The sequence below is a fragment of the Pomacea canaliculata genome, linkage group LG10 (assembly GCF_003073045.1).
Source record: "Pomacea canaliculata isolate SZHN2017 linkage group LG10, ASM307304v1, whole genome shotgun sequence".
Taxonomy (NCBI): Eukaryota; Metazoa; Mollusca; class Gastropoda; order Architaenioglossa; family Ampullariidae; genus Pomacea; species Pomacea canaliculata.
In genome coordinates, this window is record NC_037599.1 from 13,683,794 (window position 1) to 13,696,961 (window position 13,168).

Consider the following 13,168-nt stretch of genomic DNA (forward strand, 5'->3'; position numbering starts at 1 on the left):
ACTCCCCCCATGCTAGCAGGCGGCCAGTGTGTACCAACGTCTGTTCCTCCAACCGTCTATGCTAGTACAAGTACACGCAGTCTCTATACAATTTCTAATTTTTTAAAAATGAAAGCCACACGTGTGAAGCGTGCAAACACTTGGCTGTAGGTCTGTGACAGACACACTGCCATCTAGAAGTAACTAAGACTCGGAAAAATTTTGAATACAGTCAGCAACTGTCACCGATGTAAATAAACAGTGAATAAAGGGACTGTAACTACCCAGCCTGCAAGAACTCTTGGGTCCCTCATGGGACCTCTTCGGGAAGAAAGTTGGGCCCCTCTCGGGTTTTGGAGGCGGGACCCTAAGGGGACCTCTTAGGGAATTCCCACGGGTTCCCATGTTTTCCCACGAAAGACCCACCCACCTTCCCACCGATCGCCCATGAGAAGTCGTGTTTTCCCATCAAATTCCCCACTCCCACTCCCCTCTTGCTGCATCCCTCACCCTTTCTCACTTTTACTTACACTGATACACAGGCTTGCACACCATGAAGAAAACATTCAACAGCTTTTCAAAATCTCGTTTCCTCACAACCCATAAATAGTAGGCAAGAGATATCATTAAACAATTTTATTATTTACACCAAAAAACTATTTTAACAGTTTACATTATTTAAAGCATTAAAGTTGTTTTTGAACATAAGCATTCATCCAATTATTTACATAAAAATTGCAGTCAATAATTTTTTACCCCATGAAAGTTATTTTTGAAATAATTATTTATAACATAAAGTCAAACAATTTACATAAAAGATAGAAAAATATGACACCAAAAATCGATCCATGAGTGGTGGAATCCCTGTAGAAGAAAAGAAAAAAGTTACAATGTATTTACATATTTTGATTTTTGCTGTGAAAGTAGAACTAACCTCTCACATAGATGAAAGCTTAACTCTTTCTTTATGCACACAGGTGGCTGCTCACTTGTTATGCAGTATTCACATTGGGCTGATGCATTGTTGTAATTTTGTTTAGGCCTATACAGCTCGTGGTTTAAAAGAAAAACTTAATAAATAAGATAGTTTAGGCCTTTATGAACACAATTATCTCCCTTACATGACGAAGGACGTATGTTTGAACGAAAGTCTCGCCGATATTCTACACTGGTGTCCAGACACTTAATCCCCAGACACTTCATCCCCAACGCTTCAACCTTAAAATGAAATTTTAACGATAAAAATTATGAAGCCAGCGAAAAATTTAATTGCAATTCAAATAATTATTTTCATATAAACATCACAATAAGTTTTACAATTAAAATACTTTAACTAATGTTGTAGATGTTCAAATGACGTTGAAGTTAATAGCATGATTTAAATATTATTAATGTATTTCAATATTTATTTTAATTGTAAAACTTATTGTGATGTTTATATGAAGATAATTATTTGAATTTCAAATAAATTTTTCGCCGGCTTCATAATTTTTATAGTTAAAATTTCATTTTAAGGATGAAGCATTGGGGATGAAGTGTCTGGGGATTAAGTGACTGGGAACCTTCTACACTACCTGTCCTTTTCGATGGTACACATTGTGAACATCATGCATCTGAAACGTCGAATAACAAAAGAAAGAACATCCCAGAGGATATTCCTGCTTCAGATGAAGGAGAATTTGGCCACGAATGGTGTAAAAATGGTTTTCATCTGCTCCCGAATTTTTTGTTTGAAATGTGTAAAAAAAAAAACATTTTCCAAACTTCACATAATATACCTAATTTTGGTTGGATTATCATAAAAGTGAGTTCACAAGCAAGATTACGGTAAAATTGTTCAACTTCTACACATTTTGATCTGTCATAATCAATTTAAATTGCTGTTCTATCTTGTTTAGTTATTTTTTAATAATTTTTTGAAAAAGGGTAAATTCATGCGTACAGGGGGGTTTGACCGCCTTTAGCCTTGTGTAAAGAAAGAGTTAAAGCTTTCATAAATCTACTAATTACTAGTGAGATTACAAGAACTTGAACAAGAGTCGAATAAAAAGATTTTGAAACGGTAATGTCTTGATGGCCATTTGTGTGTATAAGAAGTTTTGGATAATATCTGAAAGTAACCAATTAATCTTTAGTACAAAAAGTAAAGTAAATAGGCCTACTGAATAAATCCACGAAGAATAAAACAATAATAATTTTAACTTGACAAACTCATTTTGTAATTCCACTCACCATTAGATGGCATCACCCTTCGAATCATTCCTCAATCCATGTCTCTTGGACTGCAGCTGTGCACAGATAGAAATTGTAAGGTAGACTTAAATGCTATTGTAGACAATAATAAATTTGTAAATGTAGAGAAAATAATACTTAGATTCACTATTTTTCAAAATTGTTCGGAAACTGTCCTTTTAAGTTCATATTGACGTACACCTCAAAGAAATCAAAACCAAACAAAAACTACACACCAATTAATATACTTCTCAGCTGAAGTGACTGGAAACTTTTTCCCCTTTGGTTCCACTGAGCCAACTCTGAAGAAAGCAGCCGTTTTAAAATTCTCCGTGCACGAGAGGTGCTGAACCTGTTACAAAAAATCTTTAGTTGTTTCCACCATGTAAAATACTACAATACAAATGCAAAATAAATTAATTCACTGGATTGGGTAAGTTTAAGATATAATGCTGAACCCTACTCCACTGATGAGGGATCAATGGTTGCATGATGAATATAGCTACAAACCAGACCCAGTCTCTTAAATAAACCCTAGTGGGACTTCAGAGAAAATAATGGCATTAAGTGACTCAAATCACCAAGTTTTTAATAAGAGTTTAATCAAAGCTGTTCTTTATGAAAGTAAAACAAATTTAGTGGTCATAGTTAATAGACACACAGACTGCTCATTTTGACACCATGAAAAGCAAGTGACAGAATTATTTTATAAATAAAATCTATGCATATAAAATACTACATTATTTTGTACTTCATAAAATGTGTATTATTTGTTAATACAAATATTACACTGACCACACATTCTTGTCAGGAGAGTTAACCTGTAAGCCGATGCTATGCCTGCCTGTTTGTTAAATGGTTTATCAAGACTGTAAAGCATAACATACATATTAACTGATATATTAGCTAAAGCTAAAGGTAATATTTAAAAAAGGTGTCTAGTACTAACACATTATACTTAAATGACATACCACTTTTGTTCTAATTCCTTTCTTCATCAGCTCCTCTTTCCCCATATTTTGTAGCGGTCCGGTGGCGCAACGGTTAGCGCTGTTAGCGCCTGTCACCAATACAGTGAAGGTTGACTGCCCTGAGTTCATTTCTCGTCTCGGGCACGCTGATCTTTCTGCACGTGGCATCTGTTTACAGGGCTGGCTGCTTGCCGTAATATAGCCTTAGCTGCTGACACGGCGTAAAACACCAATTCCCCCCCCCCCCATATTTTGTAGAAGCAGGGTGACCCGATTCAGTTTGTGAACTACATGATGTAGTGCTTTGCTCTGCTCGTCAACTTTGCTGAGAACTCTGTTCAATAATGTATCTGAAATCAAAATATTTTTAGTCTTTAAAGTAATGACAAAACTAAACTATAGATGTAAGTCTATTGACAATTTTTTAATTAACAAAAAATGTTTAGATGGATATAATAAGGATGTGCATGTACACCATTAGAAACACAAAACCTGTGCTTGTATAGTGATCCTCATGAAATCATAGAGGGAGACAAAATAAACTTACTGGTAAAATTCACTGAGCCAGACCTACAGTCAGTGTGATCTGCAATTAAAGATTGTTATAATTAGTTCTTTTTGTAAATCATGTAAAATAAAATGAAAAAATGGCATGCAGCATTTTAAGAGAATAGAAAATATATGTGATCAGATATGTGATTGTTAGAAAAATGACAGACTGACAAAGTTCATTGCATAGCTTTGGATTTCATACATTTTGTTTTAATTTCAAAGTGTATAAGTACAAAAATAAAATTCTTTCTTTTGCTTTGCATTAATTTTCCAAAATTTTAGTTGTTCAGAAAGCAATTAAATGTGATTGTCCTGTTGCTTTAATGGGTGGGAGCCAGAAATTTTCCTGGGACTGAAGATTTTTCAAGAGCCATGTAGTACTAGAGCATATGCATATAACGTTATATGACACACATGGTTGCATACGCGTTTCACGTTTTTCACATACATAACACACATGAGTCATACAATGTCTTTAGTAGTTAACAATGACAAATGTCCAACTTTATTAACCCTAATGGGCAATTATAACTTGGGAAGTGTGTTCTGTTACAAAAGTTTTAAAAAAACTGCTAGTTACAATATTAGGCGAGTGGTGCATTATAAGAACGTGCATTCTTATGTATAAAACATTCTTAAGGTACACCTATATCACACACCCATACAACTGACAATTAATCTATAATCTATGGTTGAGCATGTGGACTGCAGAGGTTGTAAACCATTTCAAGTTCCTATTGCTTTTGCATATAGGCATAGTATGTTTGCCTGCCTGAACTCAATATAACAAATTCTCCTGCTAGGACATGTTCTGGTATGGACAAAATGCTGTAAACTTTTCTGACAATTTGCTGATCATAAAAAGGAATCCAAATTTCTGTGCTTAACACCAATTACCTTAGAAAAATATGGACAGTATGGTTCAAACTGTTCATATCATGGACAGAAAACTGTAAAACCAGCATATGTATGACTGATAAAAACAGCTCAATGTTGCTGTGCTGACTGAAAAACTATTCAGCTATTGAAGGTTCACATGCTGATCATGTTTACATCCCATTTTAGCCTGCAATCAAAAACAGAGCCTACGTACCTGAAGGAGTTAACTGTCTCAACAGGTACACAATAAAACAAAATTTTATTTTCCTAAAGTCTATGCCTATCTCTTCTGTCTTATCTATATTTAATTTTGATAAGGCAAATAAAAACAAGTAAAAAATCCAATACCCACCAAAACCTAACACTTCTTATTTTTTCTAACATCTTCAACCAGCATCGTGTACATCTAGCACGTGACTTTCTCGGGATGGGTCGGGTACCTTTAAAGTTAATTGTAGACCAGGTCACTTAGTCTGTGAATATCAACAGCATGGAATATTTTCAGTGCACAAGGGTGAACTCTTTCACAGCACTGAGCAGCTTTTCCAGTCCGCAGATTTCTGGTCCATTCTGTACGATTGGCAACATTTAAAAGTCTGAAGAACACATCAAGGAATGATGCTGTAAGTGCGTAGCCTTGACATCAGGCTGAACAAAGAATTTTTCATTTACTTGAGTGAGGGCAACCATATTTCTTCAAGCGCACTGTGTTGTCTAGACTCCAGTGCAATAACAGATTATGTCTTCCATAATCAAATTCCCGTTTTCTTTTGTTGAAGTCTTAAATTCTCCAAGCAGATACTAATACAGCTTCATTTTTCGTCTTTTTCCTGTTGAAATATCTCTGGTATTTTGTAGAAGCGCGGAAGTATCATCGATACTTCACTCAAAAAAAAAAAACAAACAAACCGCGAAGTAGTGAATCCGCGATATATGAACCGCGAAGTAGCGAGGGAACACTGTAACTGGGTAAACCTACGGGGCAAATACGGATAGAAAGTGCTCGTTTGTCAAGATGATTAGTTAGACCTTCACTTCTTTCTCATCTTCTCTAGATATTACGACTTGCGAGAGAGGTAAAATCACCGCAAAATATTATGTCTTCACTGTTCAGATTCAAACTTATGCTGTTGCTGTCAGACACTACAATACTATGTCTGGCAGGCTGACTGACACATCCCCTCCCAGACTTGTGCCTGGGGCAACACAGTGCTAGCAGGAACACTGAGTCACAACGTGAGACAGCCGTAGACAGAACGTAGCTCCGAGCACAGACTTTGTCCTTAGTCAACCGGTTGGCGATGACTCGTCGCGCCCTTCTCTCAAGCTGCTCTCTCTTTTTCTTCTCCCCTCAACCTCTTGTCCTCCCTTTGTATATCTCCCGGTAGGGGTAATGTGCCATGTTTCCAGGATGTCCTATAAACACAGATGGGACAACACAGACAGCGGTTCACGTGCTCTAGCCCAGATGTCAACAAATCACGTGCAGTCCGCAGGTTGCGAGACTCACCATGACCAGAGCTCGTGCTCACCTGTGTGCAAGCTACGAAAAGACTTCTCGCCAGGTCAATTCTGTGCAGAGCTGCACGACTGTAAAGCATCAAACTACACTTTCTAGCAAAGGTACGATGACTAAATTTAGTCATTACAATTGTTATAGGTCAAGGAATAACCACTTTGTTACTCTGTGTAGTCCTCGGAGCACAGTGAACAATACCTGCTTTGTGCATGCATTTGTGTGTATTGGTTTCTGTCTCGGGGTGTATGTGTTTGTGTGTGTACATTTATCCATTAAGACTTCATGTCAGGAAACAGTGTTTTGGTCTTTACAATTAATAAATAGAATTTAAACTATTTCTTTATTATATGAAATATTTAATTTTCTGCAATGACAATTATTACCTGCACTGCTAGGATTCACTTCCCACCACATACATTCACAGGCACACACACACAGGCGCATATACACACTGAGACTCACACACAGTTTGGAACCAAGATTAATGGAGGAATTTACATGCCTGGTTTAGACAAAGAATATGAGAAATATGTTGATCAGTCGAGTATTTATTTGCACATTTAATGAGTAATGCAGTACAGTCTACAGCTAAGTAAACTCTTAACTCCCCTTATTCCTAGGTTGTCATGTGCTTTCTTTAATGTTACTCATGAACTCTGACCTTCTATTCATGATAATAATTGACTCTTTTCATTCTTTGGTGCTATACAGATACTATCAATCTAGGTGCTCTTAAACTATTACACGTGGTCTAGAATTGAAGGAATTTGGTCAGAATGTTTATTGTATATGGGTTTACAGTTACCTCAAAATACCATTGCTTTATTAATGTGTGCTCTTCATCATTTACAGATAACAGGTTTGGTAAACCAGCTTTTAAAACCAGGTCAGGTCAGCCCATAAGGTAAGTGGCACCAAACTTAATATAGACATTTTTAATTAAAATTGAGGATTCCTTTCATTCAATGACATATTTAAATTTCCTTGAATAAGAACTGTTACCCGCACTCCACAACACATCTCTTCAACTCCCTTGACACATGTATTTTAGTAATTTCACTTGCAATGTCACCTTTCAAGGATTATAATAATGTAGACACATTGATTTCATGTAACTGCTTTTGCAATTAAGATTTAGTGTTTGTGTATTTAGATTGTCACTTTATTGAATGACATAGTTGAGTTCCATTGAATGACAATTGTTATCTGCATTTGTTGCATTCACTTCAAAGCGCGCATGCAAGCACACACACACAAATACATAGGCACTCAACTACTTCTTCCACTACTTGCATGGTGATTGGCTTTGGAAGGAACTGCCTCTAGGTTTTTTGTGGGAATTTCACTCTTTTATCCATCAAGCCACCTCATTTTTTCACTATGGATAATGGTGTATAGTAATTGGCAGCACATATTTACACAATGATATTAGCTTACACAATGCTTTTTGGTTGCATTATATTAGCCACAGTTGTACTTTTCTCTTTTATGTTTTCAGGTTATTCCCATTCCTTCCTTTTCCACCAACCTCACTCCTTGCTTCCCACACCATATACTTCATCAATTATCTTCTTTAATCCCAGACAAATTCTTTTTCCCTCTTGTCATCATTTCATCATTTCCAACCTCTTCCCTTCCCACAAACCTTCCAATAGCCTCACTATTTTGCAATTCTACACATTTGCTTCACACCAATTTCCAAACCTTCTCAACTTTTCACCTCTACCTCTCACACTTTGTTACCATCCAACTCCCTCTCTCTCCTTCCCTTACAAATCCAACTTTACCCCTTTCTCCACCCCTTTATTACCTTTTCCTTTCCATCAAACCTTTCCTATCTCTTCCTTCCACTTACCACCCCTTCATTCACCTTCTCTTCCTTCTCAACCCTTACTGCCTTCCAACCTTCCCGACGAGACGGACAAGTGGTGCTCATGGCAGTTACCGAGTGTGCAACGCTTCACCATCAGCATCTGTCTGGTCGCAGACACAGGACGAGAGAGACATGAGGTGGCACATGTTAGTGCCAGAGCACTCTACGCTTCATCATCAGCAGTTGTCTGGTCGCAGACACAGAGCTCGAGGCTGGTAGATAAGCGTTGGTCCTTGTTAGGCGCTGTTCAGCTCGAGACAGCAGTCCGGCCTATAGGACGAGAGAGACATGAGGTGGCACATGTTAGTGCCAGAGCACTCTACGCTTCATCATCAGCAGTTGTCTGGTCGCAGACACAGAGCTCGAGGCTGGTAGATAAGCGTTGGTCCTTGTTAGGCGCTGTTCAGCTGAGACAGCAGTCCGGCCTATAGGACACGAGAGACATGAGGTGGCACATGTTAGTGCCAGAGCACTCTACGCTTCATCATCAGCAGTTGTCTGGTCGCAGACACAGAGCTCGAGGCTGGTAGATAAGCGTTGGTCCTTGTTAGGCGCTGTTCAGCTCGAGACAGCAGTGCGGCCTATAGGACACGAGAGACATGAGGTGGCACATGTTAGTGCCAGAGCACTCTACGCTTCATCATCAGCAGTTGTCTGGTCGCAGACACAGAGCTCGAGGCTGGTAGATAAGCGTTGGTCCTTGTTAGGCGCTGTTCAGCTCGAGACAGCAGTCCGGCCTATAGGACGAGAGAGACATGAGGTGGCACATGTTAGTGCCAGAGCACTCTACGCTTCATCATCAGCAGTTGTCTGGTCGCAGACACAGAGCTCGAGGCTGGTAGATAAGCGTTGGTCCTTGTTAGGCGCTGTTCAGCTCGAGACAGCAGTCCGGCCTATAGGACGAGAGAGACATGAGGTGGCACATGTTAGTGCCAGAGCACTCTACGCTTCATCATCAGCAGTCTGGTCGCAGACACAGAGCTCGAGGCTGGTAGATAATTAGGGCTGTTAGTAGAGACAGCGCTCATGTTAGTAGCACTCTACGTCAGCAGTTGTCTGGTCGCAGACACAGAGCTCGAGGCTGGGCGTTGGAGCAGGGACGAGACAGCAGAGAGATCCGGTGGCACACGTTAGTGCCAGAGCACTCTACGCTTCATCATCAGCAGTTGTCTGGTCGCAGACACAGAGCTCGAGGCTGGTAGATAAGCGTTGGTCCTTGTTAGGCGCTGTTCAGCTCGAGACAGCAGTCCGGCCTATAGGACGAGAGACATGAGGTGGCACATGTTAGTGCAGAGCACTCTACGCTTCATCATCAGCAGTTGTCTGGTCGCAGACACAGAGCTCGAGCTGGTAGATAAGCGTTGGTCCTTGTTAGGCGCTGTTCAGCTCGAGACAGCAGTCCGGCCTATAGGACACGAGAGAGACTGAGGTGGACACATCGGTTAGTGCCAGAGCACTCTACGCTTCATCATCAGCAGTTGTCTGTCGCAGACACAGAGCTCGAGGCTGGTAGATAAGCGTTGGTCCTTGTTAGGCGCTGTTCAGCTCGAGACAGCAGTCCGGCCTATAGGACGAAGAGAGACATGAGGTGGCACATGTTAGTGCCAGAGCACTCTACGCTTCATCATCAGCAGTTGTCTGGTCGCAGACACAGAGCTCGAGGCTGGTAGATAAGCGTTGGTCCTTGTTAGGCGCTGTTCAGCTCGAGACAGCAGTGCGGCCTATAGGACGAGAGACATGAGGTGGCACATGTTAGTGCCAGAGCACTCTACGCTTCATCATCAGCAGTTGTCTGGTCGCAGACACAGAGCTCGAGGCTGGTAGATAAGCGTTGGTCCTTGTTAGGCGCTGTTCAGCTCGAGACAGCAGTCCGGCCTATAGGACGAGAGAGACATGAGGTGGCACATGTTAGTGCCAGAGCACTCTACGCTTCATCATTCAGCAGTTGTCTGGTCGCAGACACAGAGCTCGAGGCTGGTAGATAACGTTGTCCTGGCACTGTTAGGCGCTGTCTTCAGCTTGAGACAGCAGTCCGGCCTATAGGACACGAGAGACATGAGTTCAACACTCTGTTAGTGCCAGAGCACTCTACGCTTCATCATCAGCACTCACTGGTCGCAACACAGAGCTCGAGGCTTGGTAGATAAGCGTTGGTCTTGTTAGGCGCTGTCAGCTCAGCTCGAGACAGCAGTCCGGCCTCATAGGACGAGAGAGACATGAGGTGGCACATGTTAGTGCCAGAGCACTCTACGCTTCATCATCAGCAGTTGTCTGGTCGCAGACACAGAGCTCGAGGCTGGTAGATAAGCGTTGGTCCTTGTTAGGCGCTGTTTAGCTCGAGACAGCAGTGCAGCCTATAGGACGAGAGAGACATGAGGTGGCACATGTTAGTGCCAGAGCACTCTACGCTTCATCATCAGCAGTTGTCTGGTCGCAGACACAGAGCTCGAGGCTGGTAGATAAGCGTTGGTCCTTGTTAGGCGCTGTTCAGCTCGAGACAGCAGTCCGGCCTATAGGACGAGAGAGACATGAGGTGGCACATGTTAGTGCCAGAGCACTCTACGCTTCATCATCAGCAGTTGTCTGGTCGCAGACACAGAGCTCGAGGCTGGTAGATAAGCGTTGGTCCTTGTTAGGCGCTGTTCAGCTCGAGACAGCAGTCCGGCCTATAGGACGAGAGAGACATGAGGTGGCACATGTTTTAGTCAGAGCCACTCTACCTCATCATCAGCAGGTTGTCTGGTAATCGTTGGCATGTTTCACACAGAGCTCGAGGCTGAGTTAGATAAGCGTTGGTCCTTGTTAGGCGCTGTTCAGCTCGAGACAGCAGTCCGCCTATAGGACGACGAGAGACATGAGGTGGCACATGTTAGTGCCAGAGCACTCTACGCTTCATCATCAGCAGTTGTCTGGTCGCAGACCACAGAGCTCGAGCTGGTAGAATAAGCGTGGCTTGTTAGGCGCTGGTCCTTCGGATAGGCCGCTGAGGTTCATGACTGGCGAGACAGCAGTGCGCCTACGCTTCATCAGCAAGACAGAGGTGAGGCTTGTTAGGCTATCGAGACAGCACTATAGGACGAGAGACATTGAGGTGGCACCACTCTACGCTCATTTCATCAGCACTGGTCGCAGACACAGAGCTGGAGGCTGGTAGATAAGCGTGGTCCTTGTTAACTGTTCAGCTCGAGACAGCAGTCCCGGCTTCATCTAGCAGGACACAGAGTCGAGAGTAGATAATTTAGTGCCTATATAATAGTGCCACTCTACGCTTCATCATCAGCAGTTGTCTGGTCGCAGACACAGAGCTCGAGGCTGGTAGATAGCGTTGGTCCTTGTTAGGCGCTGTTCAGCTCGAGACAGCAGTGCGGCCTATAGGACGAGAGAGACAGGTGGCACATGTTAGTGCCAGAGCACTCTACGCTTCATCATCAGCAGTTGTCTGGTCGCAGACACAGAGCTCGAGGCTGGTAGATAAGCGTTGGTCCTTGTTAGGCGCTGTTCAGCTCGAGACAGCAGTCCGGCCTATAGGACGAGAGAGACATGAGGTGGCACATGTTAGTGCCAGAGCACTCTACGCTTCATCATCAGCAGTTGTCTGGTCGCAGACCACAGAGCTCTCGAGGCTGGTAGATAAGCGTTGGTCCTTGTTAGGCGCTGTTCAGGCTTCGAGACAGCAGTGCGGCCTATAGGACGAGAGAGACATGAGGTGGCACTGTTAGTGCCAGAGCACTCTACGCTTCATCATCAGCAGTTGTCTGGTCGCAGACACAGAGCTCGAGGCTGGTAGATAAGCGTTGGTCCTTGTTAGGCGCTGTTCAGCTCGAGACAGCAGTCCGGCGCTATAGGACGAGAGAGACATGAGGTGGCACATGTTAGTGCCAGAGCACTCTACGCTTCATCATCAGCAGTTGTCTGGTCGCAGACACAGAGCTCGAGGCTGGTAGATAAGCGTTGGTCCTTGTTAGGCGCTGTTCAGCTCGAGACAGCAGTCCGGCCTATAGGACGAGAGAGACATGAGGTGGCACATGTTAGTGCCAGAGCACTCTACGCTTCATCATCAGCAGTTGTCTGGTCGCAGACACAGAGCTCGAGGCTGGTAGATAAGCGTTGGTCCTTGTTTAGGCGCTGTTCAGCTCGAGACAGCAGTGCGGCCTATAGGACGAGAGAGACATGAGGTGGCACATGTTAGTGCCAGAGCACTCTACGCTTCATCATCAGCAGTTGTCTGGTCGCAGACACAGAGCTCGAGGCTGGTAGATAAGCGTTGGTCCTTGTTAGGCGCTGTTCAGCTCGAGACAGCAGTCCGGCCTATAGGACGAGAAGAGACATGAGGTGGCACATGTTAGTGCCAGAGCACTCTACGCTTCATCATCAGCAGTTGTCTGGTCGCAGACACAGAGCTCGAGGCTGGTAGATAAGCGTTGGTCCTTGTTAGGCGCTGTTCAGCTCGAGACAGCAGTCGGCCTTTATAGGACAGACGAGAGACATGAGGTGGCACATGTTAGTGCCAGAGCACTCTACGCTTCATCATCAGCAGTTGTCTGGTCGCAGACACAGAGCTCAGCTGGTAGATAAGTTGTCTGTTCAGACTCCAGACCACAAGAGCACTGCCAAGAGCCTCTAGCTTCATCATCAGCTGCTGGTCGAGATAAGCGTTTGGTCCTTGTTAGGCGCTGGCTTCAGCTCGAGACAGCAGTCCGCACTCTACGCCTATAGGACGAGAATGATATGACAGCTGGTAGGACGAGAGAGACATATGTTAGTGCCAGAGCACTCTACGCTCTCATCATCAGCAGTTGTCTGTCGCAGACACAGAGCTCCGAGGCTGGTAGCTAAGCGTTGGTCCTTGTTAGGCGCGTTCAGCTCGAGACAGCAGTGCGGCCTATAGGACGAGAGAGACATGATGTGGCACATGTTAGTGCCAGAGCACCTCTACGCTTCATCATCATCAGCAGTTGTCTGGTCGCAGACACAGAGCTCGAGGCTGGTAGATAAGCGTTGGTCCTTGTTAGGCTGTTCAGCTCGAGACAGCAGTCCGGCCTATAGGACGAGAGAGACATGAGGTGGCACATGTTAGTGCCAGAGCACTCTACGCTTCATCCATCAGCAGTTGTCTGGTCGCAGACACAGAGCTCGAGGGCTGGTAGATAAGCGTTGGTCCTT

At 43.3% G+C, this 13,168-nt stretch overlaps 1 long non-coding RNA gene across 1 annotated transcript; it reads left to right on the forward strand.

Moving 5' to 3' along the window:
* Positions 1-5,111: 5,111 nt before the first annotated feature.
* On the forward strand, positions 5,112-8,188 carry LOC112573878. Its single transcript, XR_003101296.1, has 3 exons — positions 5,112-6,236; positions 6,985-7,036; positions 7,631-8,188. It is a non-coding gene; the product is annotated as an uncharacterized LOC112573878 (long non-coding RNA).
* Positions 8,189-13,168: the final 4,980 nt, after the last annotated feature.